Genomic DNA, 12304 nt, shown 5'->3' with positions numbered 1-12304 from the left:
TTTGTCTCCTTCATTCCTTGTGAAAATGAAAAATGTTGAGCCAGAACTGCATTTTTGTGTAAAAAAATGTAATTTTTCATTTTCACTGCCCAGTTGTATCAAAATTGGTGAAACCCCTGGGGGTTTGAAATGTACACTATACCCCTAGATGAATTCCCTGAGGGGTGTACTTTGCAAAATGGGGTGACTTGTGGGGGGGGTTCCACTGTATTGGTGCAACATAGCACCCACCATTCATTCCACCAAAATCTGTGCTGCAAAATCCAAAAAACACTCCTTCCCTTCTGAGTCCTGCCATGCACCCAACTGGTATTTTTTGGTCACATGTGAGGCATTGCCGTACTCGGGAGAAATTGGGGCACAGATTTTGGGGTGCTTTGTCTCCTTCATTCCTTGTGAAAATGAAAAATTTTGAGCCAGAACTGCATGTTTGTGTAAAAAAATGTAATTTTCCATTTTCACATCCCAGTTGTACCAAAATTGGTGAAACCCCTGGGGGTTTGAAATGTACACTATACCCCTAGATGAATTCCCTGAGGGGTGTAGATTGCAAAATGGGGTCACTTGTGGGGGGGTTCCACTGTATTGGTGCTTTGGGAGTCTTGCTAATGCAACATAGCACCCACCATTCATTCCACCAAAATCTGTGCTGCAAAATCCAAAAAACACTCCTTCCCTTCTGAGTCCTGCCATGCACCCAACTGGTATTTTTTGGTCACATGTGAGGCATTGCCGTACTCGGGAGAAATTGGGGCACAGATTTTGGGGTGCTTTGTCTCCTTCATTCCTTGTGAAAATGAAAAATTTTGAGCCAGAACTGCATGTTTGTGTAAAAAAATGTAATTTTCCATTTTCACATCCCAGTTGTACCAAAATTGGTGAAACCCCTGGGTCTTTGAAATGTACACTATACCCCTAGATGAATTCCCTGAGGGGTGTAGATTGCAAAATGGGGTGACTTGTGGGGGGGGTTCCACTGTATTGGTGCAACATAGCACCCACCATTCATTCCACCAAAATCTGTGCTGCAAAATCCAAAAAACACTCCTTCCCTTCTGAGTCCTGCCATGCACCCAACTGGTATTTTTTGGTCACATGTGAGGCATTGCCGTACTCGGGAGAAATTGGGGCACAGATTTTGGGGTGCTTTGTCTCCTTCATTCCTTGTGAAAATGAAAAATTTTGAGCCAGAACTGCATGTTTGTGTAAAAAAATGTAATTTTCCATTTTCACATCCCAGTTGTACCAAAATTGGTGAAACCCCTGGGGGTTTGAAATGTACACTATACCCCTAGATGAATTCCCTGAGGGGTGTAGATTGCAAAATGGGGTGACTTGTGGGGGAGGTTCCTAACTTTTAGCACTTATGGTGCCTAGAAACCTACATGGTGCCTAAAAAAAAATCTCATAAAAAGGAGGCTCCAAAATCAAGTAGGTGCTCCTTCTATTATGAAGCCTGTGGTTTGGTCAACGTGCACACTAGGGCCACATATAGGATATTTTTGAAAACAAAAGAATTGGGGGAATCAATTTTTAGTCACATTTCTCTAGTAAAATCTACTGTATTCGTTAGAAAAATGTATTAAAATTGAAACTCTGCAAAAAAAAAGAAATTTTGAAATTTCACCTACACTTTGTTTTAATTCCTGTGAAACACCTAAAGGGTTAACAAACTTCCAAAATGCTGTTTTGAATACTGTGAGGGGTGCAGTTTTTGAAATGGCATCATTTATGGGGGTGTCTCACATACAAGTCCCTCAAAGTCACATCAGAACTGAACTGGTCCCTAAAAAAATCAGTGTTTGAAATTTTCTTGAAAATTTGAGAATTTGCTATTCATATTGTAAGCCTCCTAGTGTCCAAAAAAATGAAAAGGAAGTTGAAATAATGATGGCAACATAAAGTAGACATATGGTCTATGTTAGTTATTAACTATTTTGAGTGGTATGATTATTTGTCTCACAAGCAGAAAATTTAACATTTTGCAAATCGCTAAATTTTCCATTTTTTCACGACATTTTGGTATTTTTCACAAAAAAACACAGACTGTATCGACCCAAATTTACCACTAATTTGAAGTACAATGTGTCACGAAAAAACAATCTCAAAATCACTGGGATAAGTAAAAGCAAAAAAAAGTTATCCCCACTTAAGTGAGACATGTCAGATTTGAAAAAAAGGGCTCTGTCATGAAGGCACAAACTGGCTCTGTCATGAAGGGGTTAAAAAACAGCACCACGCTCAAATTCTCCGAACAATATCCTGTCTATTGGTATATCTCAGGCAGTAGAATTAAAGAGACCCAGTAGGGACCGCGCCTACAGATGTGTCCTTTTCTACTGTTAGTCTGGTAGGCAGCAATTCATAGGATGTCATCTACTCAAATAGAACATATAATTCTGCTTAAAACCCATAAACCTAATGAATCAGGATGCAGGTTCAACAACCAAAAGGCGGATTCCACATCAATTGTATCTATAAGGCTCCAAACTAAAAAGACCACAAATAAGATAAATCATCATCCAATAAATAATGAACTCTACAGAGATCTTTCACAATGTTAATTGATGAGCCCTCAGGGTAATGCTGGGTACACACCAGGACGACTAGGGCCCGATCCCCTCAATCTAGATCCAATTCCGACCAATTGGATGTAGATTGTGTGGTGATTGGGCCCTTTTCTGTCCTGGTGTGGACCGATACCGATCCGATGCGCGGTCCCGCGGGTCGGTCGGTCATTATTCAGATCCTACCTGCTGCAGGTAGGATCTGAATAACGACCATACTGCCGGGTGTGGGTCGCCATTGGATCGGACCCGCTCACGGTGCACATCGTGAGCGGGTCGTGCCCCCCCACATCATCGTGAGCGGGTCTGAAGAAACACTGACGACCCGCTCACAATGTGCATGGTGAGCGGGTCGTCGTGGTGTGTACCCTACATAAGACTGAGGCAGAATTAAGCTAAACATCCCTGGAGTCTTTTGGGGACAATTTTCACAGTGGACAAAATTAAATTAGATAATGGTGGTGCAGGAGAGGCCAAATGCAACCCATGATGATGATGCATTGACAAAACACAAGTACAGTACATCAGCTATGCAGCAAAATGCATAAATTACATTAACAGGACTCTCTCCAAGGGGTCCAGTACATACAGTGGCCGATGTACTGGTCCCCTTACCATAAGACCGGTGGTCATTATAGGAGCCATGGCTGCTACCAGGTATGCCACCGGGGTAGTTATGTTAGACAAATAAGGAGCCTTTTGAGTAGTAGAGCTCACTTGAAATGCAGACTCAGCCCCCATAGCAGATGCAGTCTGCAATGTGTGCACTAATATTGGGCATAGCCCCCACAGCCCCACCATATAACAGGCCACCCAAAGCCCACTGCTGGTAGGTAACATAATTGAAGGGACCTGCAATGACTCACCTGTATCAATGGGGTTGGCTGTAAACACCTGCAGTGCACACTAAAAATCTTGGGTGATTTCTTTGGCCATCCAACATACAATGTATTCATGGTGTGCCCCGTCTCCAAAGGCCTGAAGCAGTTGAACATGGTATGACATGCTCCCAGTACCTGAAAGGTCTTAAGGCACAGACCTGCGAGATTGTTGCCATGTTTTATAAGCAGCAATCGAGATGCTATGGGGGCAGCACTGCGGGTGGTGGAGCCAGAAAAGTTGTGTACCCCTGCCCAAGTGACTCAGCCTGCAGCCAAAGATCAGAACTAGCCAGACAGAGAAGGTTATTCTGGTTGGTGCGTACATTTCCAAAACTTACGGAGCGGTCCGCACGCCACGCTGTGCGGACATCGTCCGAAGAAACGCCCACCGGACCTCCGCATACGGACGGACTCACACTAGAAGAACAGGGCGTGTTTACGGACGACATCCAAACCTTGCATGTGCGGTGGACACACACATATTCTGCACGGTCTTACAGCGTTTGCACGGTCTTAACGCGCCAGAACGGACGGGAACCTGGCCGTACGCACCGATGCGGTGTATTTTCGCCAAACTCACCACTCTTATCTGAACTCCGAAATCGGTCACATGACACACTTATGCAATAAGGTAACCTCATTAAAAAGTGTTTGTTTGGAATTGGAATCAATAAAATCCTAATACATACTTAGACACATTACTACCACATTCATTACAGACATTAACCCTTACATCATGTGAAGTGCTATATATTCAGTATGTACCTTTTGCTACTTACAAATATCTTCTACTGTAATGAACAATACATTTTTTAAACTAAATTTTTTAAATGAAAAAAGGGGGGAAAACCAAATCATAGAAGCAGGTCTGTAAGGTCCTGCAGATCCGCCAGGACCAGGTGCAGGTGTTCCCGTAGTCTGAGGAGGGCCCCACGTACACCCTTATCTGCTTGGGTAGGCTCATCTGTGGGTATGTTAAAGGGTGTAAAATTAGTAATGATAATCATGAATACATTTAACATAGTCATACATAAATCTAAGAAATGCAAGGTGACATGTGTGTGTGTGTGTGTGTGTGTGTATATATATATATATATATATATATATGTATATAGAGACATATATAAATATATATGACACATACATCTATACATAGATGCATACATACTAAATGGAAAGCCTGTTTTTTTCCCTCTACCCTTTACTCTGTAGAACACCTCACAGTCATAGTGCTCCTTCTGAATCCAAACCCACCCACATGACTAAGCTATGAGAAGCATGTAATGAGCTCCACCAATAAAAACTCATCAAAAACCGCTCAGTGTCTGTTCTATGATGCAACGTGGCATGGGACTTACTCAACTCTCAGGAATGCACAGTAAATTTGTGCAATCATGCATGGCTTGGCTGCTGATGGTCTGCTCCATAAATCATTGTCATAATGGCAGGTAGGTGAAGCTGCAGCACTAACCCACTCCCATGCACAAAATCATTATTAAGACAAAATCAACCAAAAATTATGTTTGCAAAAATACATGCAAACCACAGGGGGTGGTTAGCTAGAGGAGGGCCCAGGGGCACTGACTACTTGTGACTCCATTCTAAGCCACGCCTGTCCATACTCCATTTATGCCATACTTAATATAGTTTAGAAATATCAATCAACTGTAAACTCTATGCACCTATATGAGCCTACAGATTGTACGCTTGCAGCAGGGACATGTAACCCTTAGATGAGCACGTCATCCCTTTATTCCAGGATACAGATTAACTACACAGGTTCAGTGGCAGTTAAAATCGAGCTGAAAGCCATCCCCAGAACCTGTGTAATTAACATGTGTCCAGGATGAAAGGGATGGTTTGGACACCCTATCTAACCCCTAAGTGTGTCTGTTGGTACCCAGTTTGTTTTATGACTTTATACTATTGTAAAACACAATTGAATCACCAGTGCTACATAGCAAATAGTAGACGAAAAAATGAATAATGATTCATTATGTATACATACCACTTTCTGGCGCCTGCACCACCTCACAGGCCTCCTCCTCCTCCTCCGGCTCCACCTCCTCCTCCTCATCCCTGGCCTCCTCCACTGCCACCACCCCCTCCTCCACTTCCTCCACTTCCTCCGCCACCTCCACTTCCTCCCCTTCTTCCGGCACCTCCTCCGCCTCCACTTCCTCCGGCACCTCCTCCGCCTTCCCTTCCTCCGGCACCACCTCCTCCACCATCTCCTCCGTCACCTCCTCCTGGGCCTGCCCCGCCTCTGCCTCCTCCCGGGCCTGTCGTGCTCGATGCCGTGCTGTGTTGGAGAAAAGAAACATTAGTGCCAATTAGGGGTCATTGGGGCAGATGTATTAAGCCTTAACAAGCAATAAATGCAAAGGTGATAAGTAGAGATAAATGTCCAGCCAATCAGCTCCTTACTGGCTTTTATCAAACACAGCCTGTAACATGGCAGTTATGATGTGACATCTGGCCCATTGTATGCATCACAAACAATAATCCTATACAATTACATATTATATCCACATTACAGGATGTCAAACAGGAAGTAGCACACATATAGTGTATGGCATGTTTAACTCATGATCAGCCAGTTTACCTTATTGGCTTAAAAAAGTTAATGTAAGCAATCATGTAAAAATGACCATTTATTGTGTAAACACTCACATTGAGCAATTCCTGGCCCTGATTTGCTTGAGCAAATCTGGCTGTTGCCTCCTGAGGTCTGACCACTGCCGCTCCAGCTGGGCGATGGTCCTCCGCACCTGGGTGCGGGCGTATATTCGGCGGTGGGCCGCAGCATAAGCACTGCGCTTCTGCCTATTTGTTATGAAAGGCCCCGCACGGCCCAGCCTATTCTCCATAACGGAGACCAGTGCCCTGAGCTCCGCAGGAGAGAATGGGGCTGCTCTCCCGTAGGCCGCCATCTTAGCAATGGCGCAATACAAGCAATCATGTCCTGTAATTGGTTGTTCACAGTGATGTTTGGTAATAACTTTATTGTTCATTTTTACATTAACAGCGTGTATGCGCCACAACAAACGGCTAAAACATTGCATCGCAAAACAACACTTGCTGTAGGTTGGCATTGCTGAGCTGACCTTGGCATTACTTAGTATCTACAAAACAGACAGGGTGAAAGAAGTTGGGAAACCATTATACTCACCAAACATGGCTGAAAACAACAGGTGAAATAGTTTGCAACAATATCCAGTTACACATAACTCTACAAGGTACTAAATTAGACAGCCTTATTAGTGTGAAAGCAATACACCAGAAACATAGCAAATAGTGCAATACCTTTTCCCAATATTAGGCCATGGTGCCATGTAAACACTTACCTTATACAGGCCCACACTAGAGATGTGGATTCAAATGTACCTAGCATCAAGCCAGTATTGAGAGACCTATCACATGTGATTTGGATGCAAGCACTGATTACTATTGCCTGAGTTGTGGAGTGGATTAACATATGGAATGGGTTAGTGTCATTTGTTGTACATAACAAACAAGTGCATAGTACAAATGAACATTCACATATACATTTTATGTTTGGCCAAAGTTGTAGGTGTTTATTGTTGTTCAAATCTGCCAATAAGTACAAAATCAGACTTAGAAACTATGCCTGGTTTTGAACTTTTGTTTGTCCGCTGGTATGGGCGTGGCCTACGCGCCGCACGGTGTACGCTGCCGCAAAGAACGCAGGGTGTGGCTGATGTACACCAATGACAGAAATAGTATATAAAGGTGTGCTAGAAAAACAAAATGTTGTTGCAAACATGGCTGGTTCTCAATGTGAGGGAGACCAAGAGTACCAGGAACTCATGGCTCGCCTGGACTCCAGCACCTCCTATGTGCCCCTCACCACAGACCAGCCAGTGGGAGAAGAGCAGGCAGCTGGCCCAGCAACATCAGGCCAATCTAAAGATGCCCAATCTGCAGCTGGGCCATCCTCTGCCTCAGCAGAATCATTGGGAACACAGCAGGTGGCTTCCCAACAGAGTAGCCTGGCCAGCACTTCAAGTACAGCTGAAAGAGGCCAACAGAGGAACCAAGCAGCAGGAACATGGCATTCGAACCATAGGAGCTTGCCATACTGGTACCCCGTGCACGGGATTGGATAGAGTGTCCACAGGACAGGTTGACACACACAAGGAGATGGAAGATTTGGGAGGACATAACTGTGGAGATTAATGCGGTAGCTCCACAATTTCGTGAGGCGGAGCACGTGAAGAAGAAGCAAGTTCAAGTGTGTTACATTTGAGCAGAACAAGACCAGTAATGTTTTTATTAGATGTTAGATGGAGTTGGTAAATGGTCGGTCACGTTGCTAGGAGCAACAGACATGATTGCCATGTCACTTAGTCGATAGTTATTGTAGGGTGAGTGTGAATGTATCTTCTAAGGGTTGGTTTTATAGTTTAATAGAATGTAAGTTTTGTGTAATGAAGCACATGTTGTAAACTGTTGCAGATTGCAATGGCTGCTACAGCAAACATCAGGAGTGACATGTAGTAATATGTAAACTTTGGTTGCAGGTGGCACGACTTTAAAACCAACCTCAAGAAGAAACTGACCAAACGGTGGGAACACAGCCACACCTCTGGGGCTGGCCCCATGCCAGGCCGCCTGAAGCTTACCCCCCTGGAGGAGATGGCTGAGGGCTGTATAGCAATTGAGGAGGTCCGTTGGGTGAGCACCATGGATAGTGAGGCCCCAGTGGACGTTTTTGTTTCTCTTTTAGAAGGTAATTTGTTTGCATGGCATAAGTGGTTTGTACTATTTTGCCAGGAATGTGTTGTAATTGTACGTTTCTCTTTCTTTCAGCAGCAACCCTACCGTTTGGTCGAGAATCTCTTGAGGAGGTGGAGGAGTCAGTGCCACCTGCCACCAGTGGCAGCCATGTGCAGCAGTAGCAGCCAACGGCCACACCGGATTATGAGAGGTGGGTGCAGATGCTTGGGCAGATTCACCAGCAGGGAGAGTTAGCATCAGAGTGGCTGCGTAGGACCGAGGAGGTCATGCAGGGTATTGTCAGCACCCAGCAGGCAATAGCTGGGAGCCAGCAGGCTATTGCTGACACCCAGCAAGCCATGGCTGGTACCCATCAGTCCATAGCTGCCAACCTGCAGGTGCTGGCAGATCAAGCCCTGCGCCAAAATGACCTCCTCCTCCACCATAATGAGCTTATGGTGGAGCTAGTTACAACCAATAGGGCCCTAATGTCAGTCGTTTCTGGTGCATTTCGAACACCAGCACTCCCTGCTGGCAGAGGGGGAACACCATCCCCCCCTTCACCAGCATCTGCTCCACCTGGGCCACCATCCCAAAGGGGCCGTGGCCGAGGAGCTGCTGCACGTGGCAAGGGCCCTACCACGGCCAAAAAGTGCCGCAAATGAACTTGTGTCCGCATTAATCTCCACCCTTATGTCTTCCCAAATCTTTCATTTAGCTGTGTGTGTCAGCTTCCTGTGTCCAATCCCGTGCACAGGGTACCCACATTTGCCCTCGGTTCGAATGTCTTGTTTGGTTCCCCTGTTGCCCTCTTTCGGCTACCATTACCGTGTGCTGTACTTGAAGTGTTGGTGCTATACTTTTGTTGTGAAGCCACCTGATGTATTCCTAATGATTCTGCTGTGGCTATGTATGTAAATAATACATTGTTTTCTTTTTATTTATTTTTATACATTCCTGGTATGGTACCTTTAATTTGTTGCATGTGTCAAAAAACATGCTTTTTCTATTTTGTGTTTGACCTTCGTGTAATAAATTTATATTTTCATCAACAAATGTGTGGTTTTATTGGTAAATGTACAAGTGACATGTATATTTATATTAGTGATAGGAAGTCCTGTCCATTGCTTGCAGTGTAAATGTGTGTCAAAAATGCAGCATATATTTGTGTGTTTAGTAATGATCCATTTAAGCTGCAATGGTTCCAACTGAAGAAATCACAAGAGTGTAATTAATGAGTAATGAGTAAAGGAGTGGATTGTATTGTGTGCAGCTGACATTGGTTGAGGTGCGCCCGTACTGATTGGGCGTTTCGAATGCCTAGCGCATGACGAGTGGTGTCCACAAAGCAATACTTGCTTATGAAGACCGCATATTTCCTGCCTTTTTGTTCATGTGCATTCGGTGTGCTGTCCGAATGTACGCATACCAGAATTATTGCACTCCCTCGTGTACGCCCATGTTTACGCCCAGTTTAGCCCACTTTGAAACTACGCCCCTGTGTACTTCCGAATGACGCCCTTAATACGCCCATATCTCCCGAGTGAATGCGGTGCACATTTCTGTACGGTATTAGTGAGTACAAATACGGAGACCTTGCGTGGCACATGCGCATAGCGTTGCCCACGCATGCGTAGACGGCTAAAAAACGCCATCCGAAAGAGTTCGGGAAAGTACGCACAGACCAGAATAAGGCCCAGAGTGACAGGAGTGAGACAAGATGCACCTCAAATAAATCCTCTCGGATTTAGAACCCTCTTTACCTCTACATTATGTCCTTTTTCAATGTATATGTATTATTTGTCAATCTTTATGATAAAATGTTAAAATAATGGTTCTCAACATGGGGTACTTGTAATCCTGGGGTGTGCTACAGACCATAATATTAATAAGGACGGAAGAAAAAGATGCCTCCCATTGCCGTGGATATAACCCACATTGCATAATTTCTGGTTCTGTCTGCTGCATCATCAGTGGCGTAACTAAGTTTTGGGCGCCCTCCCTCCATTAGGGGGGGCGCCCCCCCCACCGCCGCCCCGCTAAGCAACCCCAATCCCCCGCCGCCCCGTTGCCCATGCAAACCCCCCCTCAATCCCCCGCAAACTTACCTATCGAGCTGGTCCTGGCTGCTCAGTTCTTCTTCTGCTGAGGACCACCACAAAATGGCCGCCCCCATACAGCAGACAGTTTCAGAGAACTATATGGGGGCGGCCATTTTGTGGTGGTCCTCAGCAGAAGAACGGAGCCGCCGGGACCAGCGAGATAGGTAAGTCTGCGGGGGATTGGGGGGTGTAACTATAGCACCGCAGCCCCCGGCGCCCCCACATGCACAGCGCCCCCCCACGGTGGCGGGGGCTGTGGTGCTATAGTTATGCCGCTGTGCATCATCAGCATCTCCTCATGCTTTTGCCCTACTAGCAATCCACTGGAAGCTACCCATGCTGCCCTCAGACATCAGTGATTATCTGCCCCGTGCTGACATAGGTGGTGGAAGCAGCAGCACTCATCCTACAGGCCTTAGCTGGAACCCTGGAAACAGCCATCTCCCAGACACAGAGGGGCCCAATTCCTGACCACACACTACTCCTCCACTACACCTTTATATAAGAACACGCATAAGGACACGCATACACCTCACTTCCACTCCACTCATAAGTTATGTGGATACTTTAAATTGAAAGGAGGGGGTACTCATAACTAAAAATCCTTATCAAGGGGTACATGAGAAAAAAAGGGAACCACTGTCTTAAACGCTGCGGAATATGTATGCGCTATATAAGAAACTTAATAAATAGAATAGTAATAAAATAAACCAACATTTATAACTTAATAATGGCGAATAGCAAGCACAATTCAAGCACTGCAATACCAGTCATAAATTTCCTCTATTACAAAATAGAAATGCAAAATGGTACTTGTCTTACAGTAAATTAGTAAATCTAACCGCAATAACATAAATAGAATCGAAAGCTTACCTAAGCTTGAGATGAAATAAGCACCCTGTTTTTGTGGTAAGAATTAGTAGAGCAGTTGTCATTGGTGGTTTAGTCATAGGTGCTGGTTGGTTGCAGGTCAGGTGGGTTAGCCAGTAGTGACAGAGCGGGGGGAGGAGTCTGGAAGGTTATATAAGTCTTGGCTGAGGTAAATTATCCCTCTTGCCATTTTTGGATTCCCTGGAGATTGCGGTCCCTCTGGAGTCTGGATAGGCTAAGTATCGATTTAATTGCTATTTTTCTATAACTCTACTCGCTCTGAGTTGCATATTCTTTATTCTATATCTTTGTGCAAAGCTTTCTTCTCGTTTTACACTTTTAATTTTCTGTCCTCTTTCCCCGCTCCAGTGGCTGGCTGCTGCTGCAGTCATTTGCTGCGCCTGCGGGTTCTTTCAGGGTTTGTGAGGTAAAAGTTTTTCTGTAGGTAGTGGTATGTCTCGCCCTCGCCGCAATGCGCCCCCTCCCCGGCGGCTGGTGGAAGCGGCTAGGCCGTTGCAGGCCGCCGCGTCCTCCCAGGTCTCCAGGGGAGCGCGCTTGTCAGCGGCGGCGGCGGCGGTGGGGGGTTCGCGCCTGGCCCCCGCTCCCCCAGCTAACTTGGTGGGAGTGAGAGGGAGGGCGCGTGGGCGAAGTAGTTCGGCGGGGCGGGCGGCTGCGCGCTCTGCCGGGGTACAGGGACCTGTAATGGCGGCCGCGGGAGTAGGCACGCCGCGCCCGTCCCCCTCGCCTTCCGGCCTGCAGGCTTGGTTGGCTAGGGGGGCGCAGGGCAGGGGGTCACCTTCCCTGGTTACTAGTAACCTAGGGGGGGGATCCGGGTCGGACAGTGGAGGTACAGAGACGGCGGCTAGCCCCGCCCACTTGTCTCAGGCGGACATTTTGTCCACAGAATATTCCCAGGCAAGGGGCAGTCCCACAGCTTCAGGAGCTGGGGACTTCCAGCAGCGGGGGCAGTCAAGTAACTTGTCCCCTGCCAGCAGGCAGCGGGATCTTAGGGTGAGCGATTGGCAGTCACCTCAGTCAAGGAGAGGTGCTTTTTCACCCATTGTTAGGGTTAGGTCCTCCCCTTTGCCGGGCTTCGCCCAGCCCCCACCTGCACCAGTGTTAGTACAGGGGCCGGTGACGGTAG

Source organism: Crinia signifera, chromosome 6, assembly GCF_055691185.1.
Source record: "Crinia signifera chromosome 6, ASM5569118v1, whole genome shotgun sequence".
NCBI classification, from domain to species: Eukaryota; Metazoa; Chordata; class Amphibia; order Anura; family Myobatrachidae; genus Crinia; species Crinia signifera.
Note: the sequence above shows the minus strand (reverse complement) of the source record.